The sequence below is a fragment of the Myotis myotis genome, unplaced genomic scaffold (assembly GCF_014108235.1).
Source record: "Myotis myotis isolate mMyoMyo1 unplaced genomic scaffold, mMyoMyo1.p scaffold_m19_p_2, whole genome shotgun sequence".
Taxonomy (NCBI): domain Eukaryota; kingdom Metazoa; phylum Chordata; class Mammalia; order Chiroptera; family Vespertilionidae; genus Myotis; species Myotis myotis.
In genome coordinates, this window is record NW_023416324.1 from 160,273,180 (window position 1) to 160,294,219 (window position 21,040).

General features: G+C 39.4%; 1 protein-coding gene across 1 annotated transcript in view; it reads right to left on the reverse strand.

Annotated features, from left to right (window-relative positions):
• HACD2 (3-hydroxyacyl-CoA dehydratase 2) overlaps nucleotides 1-21,040 on the reverse strand; it is an 89,479-nt gene that overhangs the window by 47,334 nt on the left and 21,105 nt on the right. The window lies entirely within an intron of this gene.

The following is a 21,040-nucleotide window of genomic DNA, read 5'->3' on the forward strand; positions in this document are numbered from 1 at the left end:
GTGAAGCTTGTCAAAGTATTGCAGAGGCTGAGAAAGTGAAGAAAAGAGAAAGAGCAATTATAACCTGTACCTAACAATTCCTCAGCTAAATTTAACTAGAGAGGTGGAATATATCTGCAGCTTAAAAATGATAGGCAAGTGAATGCTCAGGTACAAAAAGACCCAAACCTACACAGAATTTTAAATGGTCATTGTAAAAAAATTTCTATTTTCATATCAATCATCTGCTATTATTCTGATATTTCAATTGTGAGCCCCCAAAATAAATAAATGGCCTCAAGGAGGAATACGGAATTCCTAGGCTCAGAGCAAAAGCTTTATTCTTATTACAAGATAAATCCAAATCAGTAAGAATTTATTAATGCCTAACTTTTCCAGAAACACTTTAAAATGTTTCAGCTATGAATAATGACATTAAACAGTAACCTTTATTTATCTTTTGAAGGCTGAAATAGTTATTTATCCAAAATTTCCCAAATTTTTATGTCAAGCGATATCTCAGTTCATATACGTATTCACACTGAATTATGTTCACAAATAATTCCAAAATCTATTACCTAAATCCTAAAATACATTATCCTAAAATACAAGTACTTTGTATGCATAGAAATGTATATCTAGGAAACCAAGATGGCGGCATAGGTAAACACCGGAGTTTGCTGCCTCGAACAACCACTTCAAAAATACAACTAAAAGACGGAATGGACATCATCCAGAACCACAGGAAGGCTGGCTGAGTGGAAATTCTACAACTAGAAGGAAAGAGAAAAGCATACCGAGACTCAGAGGAGGCGCAGTGTGGAAGTAAAATACTAAGGTACAGAGGCGCACACGGAGCGGGCTGGCGGCTAAGGGCACGGTTGTCGTTTTCAATCGGGAGGGAGTCTCAGGCTCTGAGCTTCAGTTCTGTGCGAGTCTCTGGGGACCCAGACTCATAGGGGAGAAGCGGGACTGTCTGGCATCGGTCGGAACTCGAGGGCAGCTTTCTCTCGGAGGGGCTTGCAGCGATTACCGGGACATAGAGAAGCGGAGCCTCTGAGAGCAGCCATAACTGCTAGCCCTGCCCTGTTGATCCCGTGGGACAAGCCCCGCCCAAGCCCTCCAAGGAGGCTTTTGCTGGATTGCCTAAGGCAGAGGCTAGATCAGCACCTCCCTAGAGATCCAGGAGCCAATGTACCCAGAGGTCAGAGTGGGACCATCCAGTTTGCAGCTCCATGGAACCATAAAGGACACACTCAGGGGGCAGACTCAGTGAGCACCAAAGCCCCATTGAAGCAAGTTTTGCCCCGGAGGCATGTCTCCAGCACAGAAGTTCTCCCACTGCAGATACAGCTGATTCTCACAGCCAATTGGCCTGGAGGTCAATTCCTCCCAGTGATACCTACAACAATCAAGGCTTAACTACAACAAGAAAGCCCACAAGGGGGTGCACCAAGAGTGTCCACCTCAGGTAATTGGGGAGGCTGAACCACTGGGCCCTAGTGGACACTTAGCACAGAAAACCACTTTATCAACACAGGGAAGCATAAAAAATGCGAGACAAAGAAACAGGACACAAATGACAGAAATGGAGGAAAGCAAACTACAGGATATAGAGTTCAAAACCACACTTTTAAGGTTTTTCAAGAATTTTCTAGAAACTGCCGATAAACTTAATGAGACCTACAAGAAATCTAATGAGACCCTCGAGGTTGTGATAAAGGACCAACTAGAAATTAAGCATACACTGACTGAAATAAAGAACATTATACAGACTCCCAACAGCAGACCAGAGGATCGCAGGAATCAAGTCAACGATTTGAAATACGAAGAAGCAAAAAACCGGAAAAGCAAAATGAAAAAAGAATCCAAAAATACGAAGATAGTGTAAGCAGCCTCTGGGACAGCTTCAAGCGTACCAACATCCGAATTATAGAGGTGCCAGACAAAGAGAGAGAGCAAGATATTGAAAACCTATTTGAAGAAATAATGACAGAAAACTCCCCCTACCTGGTGAAAGAAATAGACCTACAGGTCCAGGAAGCGCAGAGAACCCCAAACAAAAGGAATCCAAAGAGGACCACACCAAGACACATCATAATTAAAATGCCAAGAGCAAAAGACAAAGAGAGAATCTTAAAAGCAGCAAGAGAAAAACAGTCAGTTACCTACAAGGGAGTACCCATAGGACTGTCAGCTGATTTCTCAACAGAAACTTTGCAGGCCAGATGGGAGTGGCAAGAAATATTCAAAGTGATGAATGCCAAGAACCTACAACCAAGATTACTTTATCCAGCAAAGCTATCATTCAGAACTGAAGGTCAGATAAAGGGCTTCACAGATAAGAAAAGCTAAAGGAGGAGTTCATCACCACCAAACCAGTATTATATGAAATGCTGAAAGGTATCCTTTAAGAAGAGGAAGAAGAAGAAAAAGGTAAAGATACAAATTATGAACAATAAATACACATCTATCAACAAGTGAATCTGAAAATCAAGTGAATAATCTGATAAACAGAATGAACTGGTGATTATAATAGAATCAGGGGCATAGAAAGGGAGTGGACTGACTATTCTTGGGGAGAAAGGGGTGAGGGGGATGCGGGAAGAGACTGGACAAAAATTGTGCACCTATGGATGAGGACAGTGGGTGGGGAATGAGGGAGGAGGGTGGGGTGGGAACTGGGTGGAGGGGAGTTATGGGTGGAAAAAAGAGGAACAAATGTAATAATCTGAACAATAAAGATTTAACTAATTAAAAAAAAAAGAAATGTATAGCTAAGATGGTAATAATAATTATTATCTGGTTAATTAGATTACTTCCTTCTTTTTCTTTCAGTATTAGCTGAATTTCTTTTGAACAATGTGTTACTTTTACATAAAAATAAGGTTACTTTAGAAAATAATGCCTTTTCACTTAAAAAAACCTCACCATAACTTTATTTAATATTGTAAATTCTGTTAAAAGTAAAATAGATACAATTACAATTAATGTGTAGCTGTTTTCACACAGCTGATTTACAATCATTTTAGCAAAAATAAAATCACATATAATAAAAAAGCCACATTGAAAACTTATGAGAAGTTTTTTAAGAGTTTACTTATTCAAGTATAGCTTTTGTAAGAGTTTATTTATTCAAATACCCCTATTCTAATGAAGACTTTGCTGAGAGGAGAAGACCATGTAGAAGGTCATTACTGAGATTTACATGACCATGTATATTACCTACGGATATACCAATTGATAGTTTTGCTGCTCAAATCCAACTTAAAAAATGGAAAGCAGCTTGATTATTCACATCAAGTACTATAATCTCACTATCTTCTTTTTCCAAGTAGATGTACTACTCATGGATTGCTCAATAGGCTGAGACTTCAGCAACCATTCAAATCTTTTGTGCAGCCAATACTATTTGTTTATTCACTGAGCATTCTCCCTCTCTCTTTTATTTTTTACATATTGATTTTAGAGAGGATGGAAGAGAGAAACACTGATGTAAAAGAGAAACATCAATTGGCCGCCTCCTGCATCGCCCCCCCTCCCCCCACCTCCACCCCCAACGGGCCGAACCCACAGCCTGGGTACGTGCCCTGACTGGGAATCAAACAGAAACCCTTCGGTGCACCAGATGGCACTCTAACCAACTGAGCCGCACCAGCCAGGGCCATTCTCTCTCTTAGATTCCTTGCTAACAGAACACATCTTATTTGGGGTATGGTACACCCCAATAAAACACTAGCTTCTTTGGAATCCCTTAGAATTGGAGGAAGCAATGTGGCACAGTTCTGATCATGAAAAAAACAAAGTGAGTTTATGGAAAGCCCTGCCTGTGCAGCCACTTTCCACCTGGAATGTGACATGATACCACACAATTCATCATAGCCATCTTGTAACTATGGGGTCACATGCACCAAGACAGAAGTCACACACTAGTGATGGTAGGGCAGAAAGACAGACTTCTTATATGGGAAAAGGAAACCCTTATTTGATTAATGCACAGTAGTCAGAATCCTGACATGTACAATGTAATCCTACTTACACACTCTTTCTTTTACAGTTGAGAAGATGAACCCAAAATGTGAAGGGAATTTGGGTGACTTAAGAGGAACAAAGTATATCAGAATGCAGAACTAGGTAACACATTTTATTTTTTTTAATGTTTTTATTGATTTTTAGAGAGAGAGGAAGGGAGAGGGAGAAATAGAAACATAAATGATGAGAGAGAATCACTGATCAATTGCCTCCTGCACACTCCCCACTGAGGATGGGGGATTGAGCCCCAAACCTGGGGCATGTGCCCTGACCAGGAATCGAACCTGTGACCTCTTGGTTCCTGGGTTGACGCTCAACTGCTGAGCCACACCAGCCAGGCTAGGCAACACTTTTTAAAAGAAGCTATTTCAATTATCCTTTGCAGCCACAAAGACTAATGGCATAAATGAAGAAAGAATATGGTGGAAATTTGTTGTAACAATTCCTTTGGTTCACAATTTTTTGAATCACCTATGAAAGTTCATATTTCTAAAAAAAATTTTTAAAAAATCACTAGTATATTATGTCCAAAACCAAACACACAAAAATCTTCTATCTGCTTTCTTTTGCAAGTTTGACATGTGGTATTCATGAATATCTTTTTAAAACATTTTTTTTTTTTGAGCTAAGAATGTAACAATCAATGCCAGGTCAAGATCTATCAGATATAAACGCAGTATTTACTAAGGTATTCAACTATCATAATAGTTGCTTGCCTTTTTTATTTTTAAAATATATTTTTATTGATTTCAGAGAGGAAGGAAGAGGGAGAGAGAGACAGAAACATCAATGATGAGAGGGAATCATCGATCAGCTGCTTCCTGCACAGCTCCCATTGGGAATCAAGCCACAACCTGAGATTGTGCCCTAACCAGGAATTGAACAGTTACCTCCTGGTTCATGGGTCAATGCTCAACCACTGAGCCACAATGGCCAGGCTGGAGTAATTTTTAATGTATCAATAGATTATCATAGAATCTTTCACCAGGACCATATTTTTAACATATAATTATATTTAAGAAAGCTATAAATTGTGTAATTAATATTTTGAGTGTCTATTTATTCTCTGGAAGTAATAACCAGTTTTATCACTGCAGAAGGGCAAACAATATACCCTTTATGGCCCTTCAAAAACATAATAAAGTGAGCTAATTATAGTTTAAGATTCCAGCCTACATACTTTATCAAAAATTAAACATATATTAGACATATATATGTACAAAATTATTCCTGCCTTAAATTGTCACATACCCTTTGGTTTTTCTTTTCTTATGGGTCAATAAAGAAACAATATACTTCAGCTCTAAAATCTATCTTTAAGAACAAGCTGTCTAACTCCTGACAATCTATTCAAGGTACTAATCTGCCATTATTTATAGATCCTTGATTCCTTTCTGAGCAGCTGTCATTAACTGAACAACTTAGGAGTTCAAAACACTCTTTATTCAACTCAACTGCCTCCTGGAATTATTAGTCATGCTTCTCAAGGCTACAACTGTGATAAAAAGTAAAGATGAACCAAATCTCAAGAAGGCTGTGAAAAAGAGCCACCACTGAACACACGAAGGACTGATGCTCTCTGATTGACATTCCTTTAAAGCCCTTATTCCTGATCACTTAGGCCCCTTTTATCAGGTTTGAGGCTTTTCTGGGGGTGTTCCCTACACCAAGTTGTAACTGTTTGTGGCTGTTGAGGCACCCCAGAGCTGTCCTTTGGGGACCCATATATGCTCAGAAGACAAATACAGGTAAGGGAAAGGAAGAAACTGAACTGGCTTCTAGTCTAGAAGTATTTGTTACTTTCTTCCCACTCTCCTCTCTTCTACCCCACACTTTAGAAATGGTACTCTGGCTTCAAGCCGTCTATGCAAACACAAATTCCCTAAAGGAAGAAGAGCAGGGACATGACCAAAACTCATACCTGGGCAGTGGAGGGCTGAGGAGAGTCTGAGAACAGGAAATGCAGAGGGATAAATAGGGAAGGAAGTGTGTGTGTGGGGTGGGGGTGGGGGGGGGAGAATGGAAAAAAATGAGTCAAAATCAAGAGGTAGGAAAAATAGATGGGAGGAAGAAAAGGTAAGAAGGAAGAGAAAGACAGATATAGAGATTTCAGAGTAGGGCACAGGAGCAAAGAGACAGGATAAAAATATAGAGGTAGAGAAACAATGTTTCCTAAAGGGAGAGAGAGAGAGAAGCAGAGGGAACATGGTGAAAAGGCAAAGAAGTGGGAGTCAAGGCTTATGGGTCCAGTTTTCAGGTAACTAGTAGAAACTGGTAATGCTACAGAGAGTTCCAGAGAATAGGAGCAAGAGCATGTCTGGGGTAAAATGATGAGTGAAGTTTTGTATATGTTGAATTTGTGGTGTTTGCAGAGTAACCAAGTGGAGATGTCCAACTGGGAAGCTGGGATGGAAACTCAGGAGTTAGAAGTGGCCCAGAAGGGAGTATGTGGGAATACTGAAGCTCCAGGAAAGGTATGGTGAAATCACAAAGGGAGATTGTATAAGGGAAGAAAATGAAGGCTAAAGGGAACACCAACATTTGAGGGACAAAGAAAGAGAGCCCACGAGAGAATCTAAGGACAGGTGCAGGTGGCCTAAGGTGTAGGAATAGAGCTGGGAGAGAGATTGGGTAGGTATAAGAATGAATAGTCCCGCCTTGAGAGGCAGCAAGGGAAAGGATGTCCTCAGGGAAAGCCAGGTTTCCATTAAGGTAAGAAAGCTGAGAAAATATTCTGAAAAAAGAGAGGTGAGTTTGTTTACGTTGAAAAAAGGTTCCAAAAGCACTACTGCTTCTCCTTCTGGGTTCCTATACTTTGAACTTAATCTTTGGGCAAAATTTTTGTCACAATGTGCTTCATGTCCATGTTCTCAATAGAGGACACAATTGGGCCTGCTGATATTTGTACTCTTAGTGCTTCTTAGTCAGTGCAGGGCCTACCACCCAGTAGAAACTCAATAAATGTTTGGAGGTTCTCTGAAGGCAACTGGTAAGTATGCATTAGTAAAAGCCTTAAATTTTGATATTACCTTTGACTTACTTGTAAGAATGTATTCATAGCTCTACAAAGATTTAGCAATAGGTATAGTTATAACCTGCACATTTGAAAACTACCTACATATTCAACAAACTGAGCACTGGTTAAATCTCACAATATGTCTATACAACTGAATACTGAACACCCTCCAAAAATCTATTCAGATCAACACTAACAAATAAGGCCATGCAAAACCTACACCCTCAGCACAACTAAAAGACATAGATGGCTACAAACTCAAATCACCTATAAGCAGAAAAACAGACAGCAAATTCCAGCAGGGCTACCTCTGGAGCTCCCACTAAAAACCTTTGTGGAAAGTGAGAAGTTTGGAAAAAAGACATGTAAGAAAGAAGAGAGGAACCAAGGCCTTATTTGAGCTAAAATCACCCCAGAAAGAGGCAGTCTACCCTAAGTACAGAAACACCTTGTCAATCAGAATCCTAACTATAGGGAATAGACTTCTGTCTGTGGGATTTGAATGGCAATCTCAAAAAGGCACTGCTTCTGGGGAAGAAATGGGTAAAAAAGAAAGGGAAGTGTGCCTTTTGGTGACTACATTTTGAAGAAAACAGGGACAGGAGGAAATTCTGACCCCTGTGAAACACACAGGAGCTAAAACAATGAACAATTTCTATCTCTACGGATCTTTTCAAACAAAAAGCCATCCAATGAAGAGATTATCCTTAACCACATTTACAGATAAGTTTTCTCAAAATATAAATCCTATAAACCAACTCAAACTTCCAACTCTAGCCACACAATAAATAGATGAAAACAAGTGACAACTATACAAAAGTACTATCAGAAAAAAAATAAAAAAAGAGGATCAAAACATTTCAGTTAATCTTGCCCTGGCCAGTTTGGCTCAGTGATTACAGCATCAGCTCATGGACTGAAGGGTCATGGGTTCAATTTCCAGTCAAGGGCAGGTACCTCGGTTGCATGCTTGATCCCTGGCCTCATCTAGGTGTATGCGGGAGGCAACAGATTGGTGTGTCTCTCTCACATCAATGTTTCTCTTTCTCTTCTTCCCGCCCCCTACCCCGCCACATCCTTCCTCCCTTCCTCTCTCTAAAAATCAATGGAAAAAATACCCTCATGTGAGGATTAAAATAAATAAAGAATCAAATAGAAATTCTGGAGCTGGATAACACAATGACTGAACTCAAAAATTCCATAGAGAATTACAACATCAGACTCAAGCAGAAGAATCATCGAGCTTGAAGACAGGTTATCTGAAATTACATGGTCAGAGAAACAAAATGAAAAAGGAGTTAAAATAAATGAAGGAAGCATATGGGACACCATCAAGTTAACCAATACATACATCATGGAGATCCCAAAGGAACAGAGAAAGAAAAAGAGGTAGAAAGATTATTTTAAAAAATAATGCCAGCTGGTGAGGTTTAGCAGTTGAGCATTGATCCAGGAACCAAGAGGTCACCAGTTAAATTCCCAGTTAGGACACTTGCCTGGGTTGATCCCCAGTAGGGCGTGTAGGAGGCAGCCGACTGATAATCTCTCATCAATGTTTCTCTCTCTCTATCCCTCTCCCTTCCTCTCTCTCTAAAAATCAATAAAAACATACTTTTAAATAATAATAATGACAGAAAACTTCCCTAATCAGGAGAAGGAATGAAAATCCTGATCCATGAACCCCAATGAGATTAAATTTAAAGAGATCTTCACTGAGATATATACTAATCAAACTCTCAAAAGTCAAAGACAATTCTGAAAACAGCAAGAGAAAAGCAACTTAGCATGTACAAGGGAATCCCCATAAAACTAGCAGTAAATTTCTCAGCAGAATGCTTGAAGGCCAGGAGGTAGTAGGATGATATATTCAAAATGTTGAAAGAAAAACTGTCAAACAAGAATATTATACCAGGCAAAGCTGTCCTTAAGTGAAATAAAGATTTTCCTTGGTAAATAAAAACTATGGGATTCATTCCCACTAGACATATCTTAAAAGAAATGCTAAAGGGAATACTTCACATTGAAATGAAGGGACACCAATAACATGAAAACATAGAAGTATAAAACTCACTATAGAGGTAAGAATATAATCTTACCTGAAGGGAGAACTAGTCAATAATACAAATGTAGGGGACTTCACTATCCCACTTTCAACAATGCATAGAACATCCTGACAGATAATCAAAATTCAGAACACTGAAGTATTGTGATGGTGGTACATAAATCACTTTAAACTCTAGTATAAAAGTTAAAAGATAAAAGTATTAAAAATAACCGTACCTACAAAAATTTTTAAATGATACAAAATATGTAAAACATATAAACTGTGACATCAATAAAGTAAAGTGTCGGGAAAGAAGTCAAAGTATAGAGTTTTTGTATGCAAAGTTAAGTGGTTATCAGCTTAAAAGAGACTGTTATAAGTGTAAGATGTTTTATGTAAACCTCATAGTTACCACAAAGAAAAAAATGTTCAGGAGATACACAAAAGATACAAAAGAAATCAAAGATTTCTATAAAAAAAAATCATCATATCATATCACAAAGGAAGACAGAAGAAAGGAACTACAAAACAGAAAGCAAAGAACAAAATGGCAATGGTAATAATCTCAATAATTACTTAAAACGTAAATGGATTAAAATTTGCAATCAAAAGATATAGAGTTGCTGAATTTAAGAAAAAAGGTCCAGCTATATGCTGCCTACAAGAGACTCACTAAAAGTGAAAGACAGAAAAAAGATATTCCATGCAAATGGTAACCAAGAGGGAAAAAAGGTGGCTAAATTATATCAGAAAAAATAGGCTTTAGGTCAAAAAGTGTCACAGAGAAAATCATTATATAATGATAAAAGGGTCTATTCATCAAGAAGATATAACAATCTATAATAATAAAAGTGTAATATGCTAATTAGACCAGACAGTGGAATGACCTTCTGGACAAAGCTGTGGCGGCGGGGCTGAGGCAGAGGTGGTTAGGGGTGATCAGGCAGGCAAGCGAGCAGTTAGGGGTGATCAGGCAGGCAGGCGAGTGATTAGGGGTGATTAGGCAGCAGGTGAGTGGTTAGGGGCAATCAGGCAGGCAGGCAGAAGCAGTTAGGGGCAATCAGGCAGGCAAGCGTGTGGTTAGGGACAATCAGGAAGGCAAGCAAGCAGTTAGGAGCCAGCAGTCCTGGACTGTGAGAGGGATATCCAACTGCCCGTTTAGGCCTGATCCCCAGGGGTCCCTGCAGGATTGGGCCTAAACTGCAGTCAGACATCCCCGAGGGCTCCCAGATTGTGAGAGGGTACAGTCCGGGCTGAGGGATCCCCCACTTCCCGTGCACTGGGCCTCTAGTTGTAAATATATATGCCCCCAACATCAGAGCACCTACATATATAAAGCAAATATTAACAGAGCTGAAGGGAGAACTAGTCAATAATACAAATGTAGGGGACTTCAATATCCCACTTTCAACAATGCATAGATCATCCTGACAGATAATCAATAAAGAAACAGCAAACATTAGAGACCAAATGAATCTAACATACACATACAGAACATTCCATCCAACATCATAAGTATATACAGTCTTTTCAAGCACACACAAAACATTATCCTGAATAGATCACATGTTTGGCCACAAAACAAATGTTAAAAATGTAAGAAGAGTAAAATTACATCAAGTATTTTATCTGACCACAATGGCATGGAATTAGAAACCAGTAACTGGAGTAAACTTGGAAAATTAGAAATCAAAGTAGAAATTAACAAATATATTGAGACAAATGAAAATAGAAACAAACACAACATACCAAAACTTATGGGATGCAGCATAAACAGATCTCAGGGGAAGCTTATAGCAATAACACTTATATAATGAAAGAAAACCTCAAATAAATACTTTATACTTCATGGAACTAGAAAGAGAGGATCAAACTAAACCCCAAGTTAGCAGAAGAAAGGAAATAATAAAGAACAGAGCAGAAATAAATAAAATAGAGACTAAACAACTGAAAAGATCAATAAAACTAAGAGCCGATATTAATGTCTATAATAAAAATCCCAAAGAATATACAAAAATACTCCTGGAAATAATAAACAAGTAAAACAAGGTTGCAGATACTAAGTCAATATATGAGTCAATTGCCTTCCTAGAGTAGCAATGAATAGCTGGAATTTGAAATTTAAAAAAAACTATAACAATATTTAAAAAAGAAATACTTAGGTATAAACCTAAGAAAACAGGATTTGTATGTGGAAAGCTGCAAAAACAGTGATGAAAAAAATCAAAGAGCTAAATATATGGAGAGCTATTCCATGTTTGTGAATTAAAAGACTCTATTGTGAAGATGTCAATTCTTCCCAATTTGACCCAAAGATTCAACACAATCTCAATCAAAATCCCAGAAAACTATTTTGCAGATTTTAATGAACTGGTTCTAAAGTTTATATGGAAAGATAAAAACCTGCACAAAACTGAAGAAAAAAAAAACACGAAGTTGGAGGACTTAATACTACCACATTTCAAGACACTATAAGCAAGACAGTGTGGTACTGGCAAAATAATAGACATACAGACCAACAGAATAAAATAGAGAGCCCAGAAATAGACCAACACAAATACAATCAACTGATAAATGACAAATGCACAGAGATAGGATAGTCTTTTCAATAAATGGTGGCAGAACAATTAGATGTCCACATGCAAAAAATAAAAATAAAAATGAACCCAGACATCATGGATCATAGACATATCTGTAAAATGCTAAACTATAAAATTCTGGAAAAAAAATACACGAGAAAATTTAATTTTTGTGACGTTGGGTAATAAATTTTTAGATACAACACCAAAAGTACAATGCATGAAAGATAATATCAATTAAGTTGGACTTTATTAAAATTAAAAAACTTGTGTTTTGTGAAAAATACTATTAAGAGAATAAAAAGGCAAGTCACAGACTGGGAAAAAATATTTGCTAAACACATATCTCATAGAAGGTTTGTATCTAAAATATGGTAAGAATTATTAAATCTGCCGAAACCGGTTTGGCTCAGTGGATAGAGCGTCGGCCTGCGGACTGAAAGGTCCCAGGTTCGATTCCGGTCAAGGGCATGTACCTGGGTTGCGGGCATATCCCCAGTAGGAGATGTGCAGGAGGCAGCTGATCGATGTTTCTCTCTCATCGATGTTTCTAACTCTCTATCTCTCTCCCTTCCTCTCTGTAAAAAATCAATAAAATATATATTAAAAAAAAAAAAAAGAATTATTAAATCTAAAGAAAATAGCCCAATTAAAAAATGGGAAAAGACCTGAACCAAAGGTCTGAAGCTACCTCACCAAAGAAGATACAGATGGCAAATAAGAACACAAAAATATGTGCAACATCATATGTCATTCAAGAAATGAAAATTAAAACAAAGGATACCACTACTACACATGTTAGAATAAATTCCAATATATCAATTGGGACAAAGAAGTGAAGCAAAAGGAACTCTCATTCATTGCTGATGGGAATGCGAAGTGGTACTGCCACTATGGAAGACAGTTTGGCAGTTTTTTACAAAGCTAAACATAATCTTACTATACAATCCAACAATTGTGCTACTAGGTATACACTCAACTGATTTAAAAATGCATATTTTTTTGTCCACACAAAACCAGCACACAAATACTTACAGCATCTTTATTCATAATCATCCCAAATTGGAAGCAACCAAGAGGTCCTTCACAATGGGTAAATGTAAACTGGTACATACATACAATGAAATATTCCAAAATAAAAAGGAATAAGCTATCAAGCTTTCAAAGACATGGATGAATCCTAAATGCAAGCTTCTAACTGAAAGAACATACTGAGATAGGAACTGTTATTAAAATTTTAAAAATCAGTGGAAACATATCCTATATAATAAAAGTGTAGTATGCAAATTGTCTCCTCGACCAGTTCTTCCTCTCTGTAAAAGATCAATAAAATATATTTAAAGAAAAAAAAGTTAACTGAAAATTAAAAATTAATCTCATTTTAATTTTAAATATACCTTATACCCAATCATTAAGAAATACTTATAAGATAATCTCCTTTGGGACAATGTGGAAAGTTCCAGGTTTTCATTACCTCAAACATTAATCATTAAGAAATCAGACAGTGATAAGAAAACATCCATTTCTCTTTTCTCTGGCTAACTTACTCCTCAGTTTTCGCTATTATTCGTTACTGCCTGTTTTTATTAGAATTCTTCCTTAAATTCTGTAATTTCCAAGAGAAAAAAAATCTTACTAATACAAGGGTGCCATCTAGTGATGATAGTGGGCAAATGTATGCTATAAAAAATGTGTCGATATATGTGTGTGCTCTATCTCCCATCCCAATTCTGCTTTGGCTTTTAAAATGCATTGCAAGGAAAAAATGTACTAAAACTACTGTACTCAAAACAAGTGTCCTAATACTCATTTAATCACTTAGCATATCCTGCTTTTATATTACTACTGAACTGACATTCGTCTCTGAAGTGATAGCATAGTTAACAGTTTCATGGAATTTCAGAACATCCAGCTGAAAGGAATGCTAGAGACCATCTACTACCTAGTCCAACCCTCAAAGGATGGACAACTAAGGCCCACAGGATGTCTGACTTGTCACAAAACTAGTAGTTTTTGCCTTAGCTTGGTTCCTGATGGATTGCACAGCAAATATTATCTTGTTTATAAACTTTTTAAATAGCTCAATAACAGGTTCCCATTCAAACCTGCAAGGAAGGCCCAGGGTAAAATTCCCTGGTCCAGGCTCCCTTCATGGCTTTCCCTTCTGAACTCTAAGTGGGCACAGAAACCCTCAGGTGTTATGTTTTATCCAGTAATCATCAGTGGAAGAGCTGCTACAGCTTACTGAGTGCTTGCTAGGTGCCATGTGACTTGCATGAGCTGAGTGTGTCTCCCACCTTCCCTGCTTAGGCACATTGGGCTTGTAATAAGCATGTCGTATTTATCCCTTCCCTTCATCTCTGCACATTCACACAGAGCAGGAAACAATTAACAGAGCTGAGCATTCCATGCAAAGGAAATTATACATACAAAATTATGGTGTTATAAAAAGGCGAGCTGTATTCAGAGGATGGAGCTGAAGCTCTGGATATCAGGGGAAGATGCAGGTGCTAAAACTATCCTTCCTCTTCTCTCCCTGTCTAGAAGGGAGGAGGTACAATTTGATCAGGAAGCAACACAGTGAACAAAGAGCTAAGGCAGACGGAGACGGAGCCAGGCTGATCTGAAGGGTCTGACTGATTAGGGAGATTATGGTCACATGGTCTTGATACAGAGCTCTGGTGTCAGGATTGGAAAACCAAAGTACTACTGATCAAATGACAAGGGTGGAATTGCAAGGAGGTGAAGGTTGACTTTGGCAACCTTGTACCCAGGTCTCTAACCACCCAGGCCTCTTCAGGAGTGAGCCTTAGAAGCCCCTCAACAGTGGAGACAGGCTGGCCTGCTGGGAAAGATTAGGTCCACTTTCCCAGCTCAAAGGCATCTCCCTTCCTCCTGCCTTTACTGCCCCAGGCAGAAAGCAATGTCTGAATCTGAATCAGAAATGTTTTTTATTCACATTTGTGAGCGGGCTTGAGGAAGGGGATCCCCAGAGTTGAGCATGCTACGAACAGGAGAGAAGAGAGCCAGCAACGTCAGCTTCCAGCAACAAAAAGGGAGTTAGCTCCCAGGACCAGGAACTCATACTTTGGGAATATGACTATCTTTATACTGTTTGTATTTTTGAGAAAGCAGTTTTTGTTCAAAGAAAGCAGTTATATTTTTGTGCTCAGGTACCCGAGGGCTGGGCAAGGGGTGAAAGCAGGATTCCAGGGGGTAAATCCAGAGGCATTAACCTTCCCTCGGGAAGCCTCCCTTCCGAGCTCTTTTCTGCTAAAACATGGAGGGCTGTGTGTCTGGTTTTAGTAAGTGACAGCAGTTCCTGTACAGTAACACACTGCAAATGACTGACAAAAGCTTGGCCCTCTCAGAGCGGGGTGCGGGGAAGGGGATGTTGCAGTTTACAGAGGATTTAGTTCAATCGAATTGGTGGGAGGGAAAACATTGCTGGTAGGAGATGGGTCTTCTGGGGCTTGTCTCACAGCAGCTGCTCTCCTTCCTTCCTGGCACTATTTGCTAGCACCTGTGTGAAAACCAGCCTGACGCACATGCTGCCTACTAATATTAAGGTGACTGAATTTCTTAAAATGTACCTGCAAAAAATAATTAAATAAAAGGTGTCATCAGTTTGAGAGAGGAGTGCAAGCTGGCACAGATAGCAAATATTTGAAACCACAAATCCAGGCTATCCAAGTGAAAGGCCTTTGTCCCTTGTCTGTTGATGAAATCAAAGTGCTAATACTCAACTTTAGACATGACTATGACTAAAGCTGGCTATGACTGAGCTCCTATTCAGATATCTGTTCTACAGTTTTCAATCAAAAGAGAACTTCCAGTTATTTATATTGACACTGTAATTTCCAACAAGAAAGTTCAACACATGCACAATGTCACATCTTGCCAAGAATATCTTTAGCTCCAGTCCTCCTACCTCTAATTTCCATCCCAACAATGTTACCTGAAAACCACCTCTTATTCCACATGGTTCTTCCACAATACAATAATCTTGAAGACAACATGAAAAAATAGATTATACTTCTTTCAATACAAACTGTTCCTCATGAATAAAGAAAGCACAACTCTTCTTTATATTCTTGTGAAAGACATGTCTCAAAGTAGGTTTCTAAAAAAAAAAAAAGAAAAATTCCCATTTCCAAAAAGAGAACTATTGCATAAAGCATTACAAATCTTAGGTTGAGGGATGCAACCATAGCATTTGAGAAATCTTGCCCTTACATTATCAATGAAGAACTATCAACCTACTTTGACGAAGTTGAGGCATGGGAACCTATTCACAAGGGCAGAGGCTTGACTTCCTCACAAAAATTCCTCTCAGATGGAATTTTAGTTACTATTTCTAGAGGCTATTTTTGCCAAGTTGCATTGTCACAACCATGACCAAGCAGCAACTGCAACTCATCCTAAGAATAAGTGGCCCTGAATTACATTGTAATGGTAATTTAAGAAGAATAAGAATTTGTAAAAATTACATTTATAGAAATATTAGACATTACGTTAGGGACAGAATAAAACTTTTAACATTCTATAACATGACACTGCTTTAGTTAGTTACACTACCATTCTATTGGGCAGTTTTCAACATCACCTTGTTTCAACATCACTTTGTATTGCTTTTCATGCATTGTCCCATTTCATTTTTACAACATCCTACGAGATAAGTATTATTATCCCCCCTTTATTCGTGAAGAAATGAAGGCACACAAAAGCCGGATTACTGCCTAGAAGTCACACAGCTAGTAAACAATCCGGGTCTGACTGAAGACCAGACTTTTCACTGAACAGCAACTAAAGGAAAAACATCTCCAGACTCTATAGCAAGTTTCCAAAAGACCAAGTTGTCACAGTGAAAACTTTCAGAAAGCCACAGGAAAATAAACCATTATTCCCAAAATAAACTTAAGTTGTATGAGTAAAATATAAAGCATTACCTTAGGCTAGCAATTTTCAACCAGTGAGCCACGGCCAGTACACTGGTGTGCTACAATAACTTTTGGAACGTGCAATACCTGACTATTTAGTCAGGGGCACTGACCTCTTTTCCCTTAGATCAGGGGTGGGCAAACTTTTTGACTTGAGGGCCACAATGGGTTCTTAAACTGGACCGGAGGGCCGGAACAAAAGCATGGATGGAGTGTTTGTGTGAACTAATATAAATTCAAAGTAAACATCATTACATAAAAGGGTACGGTCTTTTTTTTTTTTAGTTTTTATTCATTTCAAACGGGCCGGATCCGGCCAGCGGGCCGTAGTTTGCCCACGGCTGCCTTAGACTGTCAAATAAAAAAATGACAATAGCTGTTCAGTGTGAATGAATAAAAATTACACCTATATTTTTTGTCAGATAGGCAATATATATATATATATTGCTGGTGTGCCACAGAATTTTAGTAATTAGTTTATGTGTGCCTTGAGATGAAAAAGTTTGAAAATCACTGCCTTAGGCTAATGTTAGAAACAGTCTATTATTATTCTCACTAATGTTTTTAAATGAAAACATTTTGGAATAAGTTCTGGAAATTTTCACCAGAATTTGATAAGAGCATGATCAAATCTTCACTGAGTCCCTACTAATGAATAATAGTCACCCTATATTATTATTATTAGGTGCCATGTTAGGTATTTGGATATAGAAACCCTTAAGAAAGTTCTCATTCTCAAAAAATTTAGTGGTGTTGGTAGATACAACTACAGTGTCAAACCATAATACACTGTGGAAAATATAATAAAGAGTGAGGTGTAAGATGTTACAGAAAAAGTGAAGAATGATATCTAATCTAGCCAGTGGGTGGTAGGGGAGTTTATGGGGGCGGGAGTGGAAGAGTAGCAAACAGTTGCCAGCTGCAGGGGGTGGGCTGTTCATTCTAGGTAGAAGCAGGAAGTAGTGCATGTAATGGGAGGACCCACAAGAAGGTCAGGGTTGCTGGAGCATGGAGCAGGAGGCAGGAAATTGTCACAGGCAAGGGTGGGGAGGGTGGCAGAAACAAATCCTGATGTTTAAACCAGTGAAGTATTTTAAGAAGGAAAGTGACATGCTCAGAATTATCCTTTAACTAAACCCCTCAAGGTTTGTCTGAAGCATGGACTTGGAGACACAGAGCTGTGGGTGTAACTCCTGGCTATAGAGCTTATTAGCTGTATGAACTTCAGCAAGATATAAAACCTTCTAAGTCTGTCTTGTCAACTGTAAAATGGGAAGTAAATGAGACATTGAATGTAAAGCACTGGAACATAGTAAATGTTCAATAAATGGTAGCTCTTATTATTATCTATACTAATAATAGCCTAGATGGCGTCACGCCCTCACATTGTCACAAGATAGCCGTCACAAGATGGCTGTGCACACAGCGGAGGCAGGGCCTGGCGGCTGCTACACCATGAGGCCTGGGAGTCCTGCGGCTCTGCACAGCATGGAAGAGGCTGGTCCCAGCAGAGGAGGTGAGTCGTGGCAGGGGAGGGCAGTTGTGGGCGATCAGGCCGGCAGACGGAAGCGGTTAGGGGTAATCGGACAGGCAGGCAGGAGAGCAGTTAGGAGCCAGCAGTCCCAGATTGCGAGAGGGATGTCCAACTGCCGAGGGGTCCCAGATTGGAGAGGGTGCAGGCCGGGCTGAGGGCAACCCCCCCCCACCCCATGCATGAATTTTGTGCACCAGGCCTCTAGTTAATATTATAAGCCTAGAACAGCCATGGGCAAACTACGGCCCGCGGGCCGGATCCGGCCCATTGGAAATGAATAAAACTAAAAAAAAAAAAAAAAGACCGTACCCTTTTATGTAATGATGTTTACTTTGAATTTATATTAGTTCACACAAACACTCCATCCATGCTTTTGTTCCGGCCCTCCGGTCCAGTTTAAGAACCCATTGTGGCCCTCGAGTCAAAAAGTTTGCCCACCCCTGGCTAGAAGTTCAGAGGCCCATACAGGACTTCAGATGAGATATACTGAGATCCTGAGTAGGGATAAAATAAACAGGACAATCTGAGATTTAGGAGACAGAATCAATAAGACTTGATAACCAGGTTATAGAAGTGTGGGTACTTGAGAAAGAGGCACCGCTGATGAGCACTAGATCTACGAAGAGTGATTGAATGGCTGGTGACTGATGGTACCCCTGACAATATGGGAGGCAGAACAAGTTTGGGAGTCTGATTTGCATTGAGAAGGAGGTATGCATTCAAGAATAGGTATCCAGCCAAAACCGGTTTGGCTCAGTGGATAGAGCGTCGGCCTGCGGACTGAAAGGTCCCAGGTTCGATTCCGGTCAAGGGCATGTACCTGGGTTGCGGGCACATCCCCAGTAGGAGATGTGCTGGAGGCAGCTGATCGATGTTTCTCTCATCGATGTTTCTAACTCTCTATCTCTCTCTCTTCCTCTCTGTAAAAAATCAATAAAATATATTAAAAAAAAAAAAAGAATAGGTACCCAGATGAGTTTAGAGTCTGAAGTGCAGGTGTCAGGTGTGCTTAGAGTTAGAGAAGCAGATGTCCTAAGTATCTCATACCATGAGAAGGGAATTAATCACTACAAAGGGTGTGTTCAGTCAGGAGAGCAATGAGCTAGGTCAGACCCTGGGAACACCTACAATTTAGGGGCAAGGAGAGCAATAAAGGCCCCAAAGAAAAGAACCATAGAGGACAAGAAAAGCCAGGAGGGCTCTTTATAATGAAAGCTAAGGGAGCAGGATCTCACAGAGGGAGTCATCAATGGGGCCCAATGTAGTTCAGAAGTCCAGAGAGTTCCATGTGTCCTTGGAATTTAGCAGAAACGGCTGCTGACTTTCTTTTCTTTTTTTTTCTTTTTTTAAAATATATTTTATTGAATTTTTACAGAGAGGAAGGGAGAGGGCAGAGTTAGAAACATCGATGAGAGAGAAACATCGATCAGCTGCCTCCTGCACACTCCCTATTGGGGATGTGCCCGCAACCCAGGTACATGCCCTTGACCGGAATCGAACCTGGGACCCTTCAGTCCGCAGGCCGATGCTCTATCCACTGAGCCAAACCGGTTAGGGTACGGCTGCTGATCTTAGACCAGAGGGCAATTTTAATAAGACAATGAGGACAGAGCTTGACTATATGGTTAAAGTATAACTGGGAGTGAGGAAGTAGAAAAAGTCTACCATAAACTATGTAAAATTTCTGAAGAGGAATTATATAGCTGTAAAGGAGTAACGTAGGGTTAGAGGTTAGGTTAAAAATTATTTTTATAATGGAACACCGAGCATTTTGTGAGCTGAGAAGGAAAAGGTAGATGACAAAGGGTGATGATACAGGAGATAGAGTTGCTGACAGAACAAGGTCTTTGAGGAATAGGAAGGAATTTTTAAGCATCTACTGTGAACAAACCATCAGAGCAGAGTGTGACACGGATGCTGGTCTGTGGAATGCCTTCTGCAAAAGGACCACAGAGGGGCTGACTGCAAGTTTCCTGAACCTAAGCCTGTGCCTGCTTACCTCTGCCCAACAACATGGTGTCTGGCACCCACCTGCTGGGCATTCAATGATGTTCTTCATATGAATGAATAAAAATTCTTGTCAGAAACATTATTTGCAGGGGGAGAAATTTGATAAAGAGATATGAGAATATATTCTAAGACAAAGGGAATGTGAACACTAATACAATGAACTATTAACTATAATAGTACACGTGCTGAGAAAACATACGCATCTAAGAGCTTTCTGGGCAGCTGAAGGCTGAGTTGGGGAGAATGGTGGCACAGGGTTCAGAATTTAGAGAAGGCCTGCAGTGGTTCCAGAACTCTTTCTGGTCAAATATATCTCCCAATCTTCAAGCTTATGCTTAAAATTCATTTAACTAATTTAAGGGACAATTTTTCTCATCTCAAAATTATAGATAAAGGATTAAAAAGGAAATATGTGTGAGATTATATATTAGCTAAAGCCCATTCACCACAAAATCAAATCAGTCAGATAGGTTCTGGCTCAGAAGGGTCTGGGTCCAAGCGAGGTTCCACCTTTTACTGGCTGTGTATCCTGGGCCAGGTCCCCTAATCTTCTCTGGGACAGTGGACCCTGTGATAGAGGAGTCCCCAAGTCCTTTTCAAATCAATTGCTCAAAGGTTCTGAAACAGTGAATCTTAACCTTCTGCAATCATATACCCCTCTGAGAATCTAAATGAAAGCTATGAATTCTACCTACCAAGCCCCAAAATAAACACAGACACATACATATAAAATTCTGCAGATCACTTGAGAAATCCCTGACTGTAGATTTTCCTCCTAGTGGAAAAATAGCCAAGGTGCAACTCTTTATAATGATGCTTTGTCTTCCTGAAAAGTACTGGGGCCAGGTATCCATGCAAGACCCATGGCGGACAGTTTGTTGTGTGTCCACCTGAACTGTATATTTC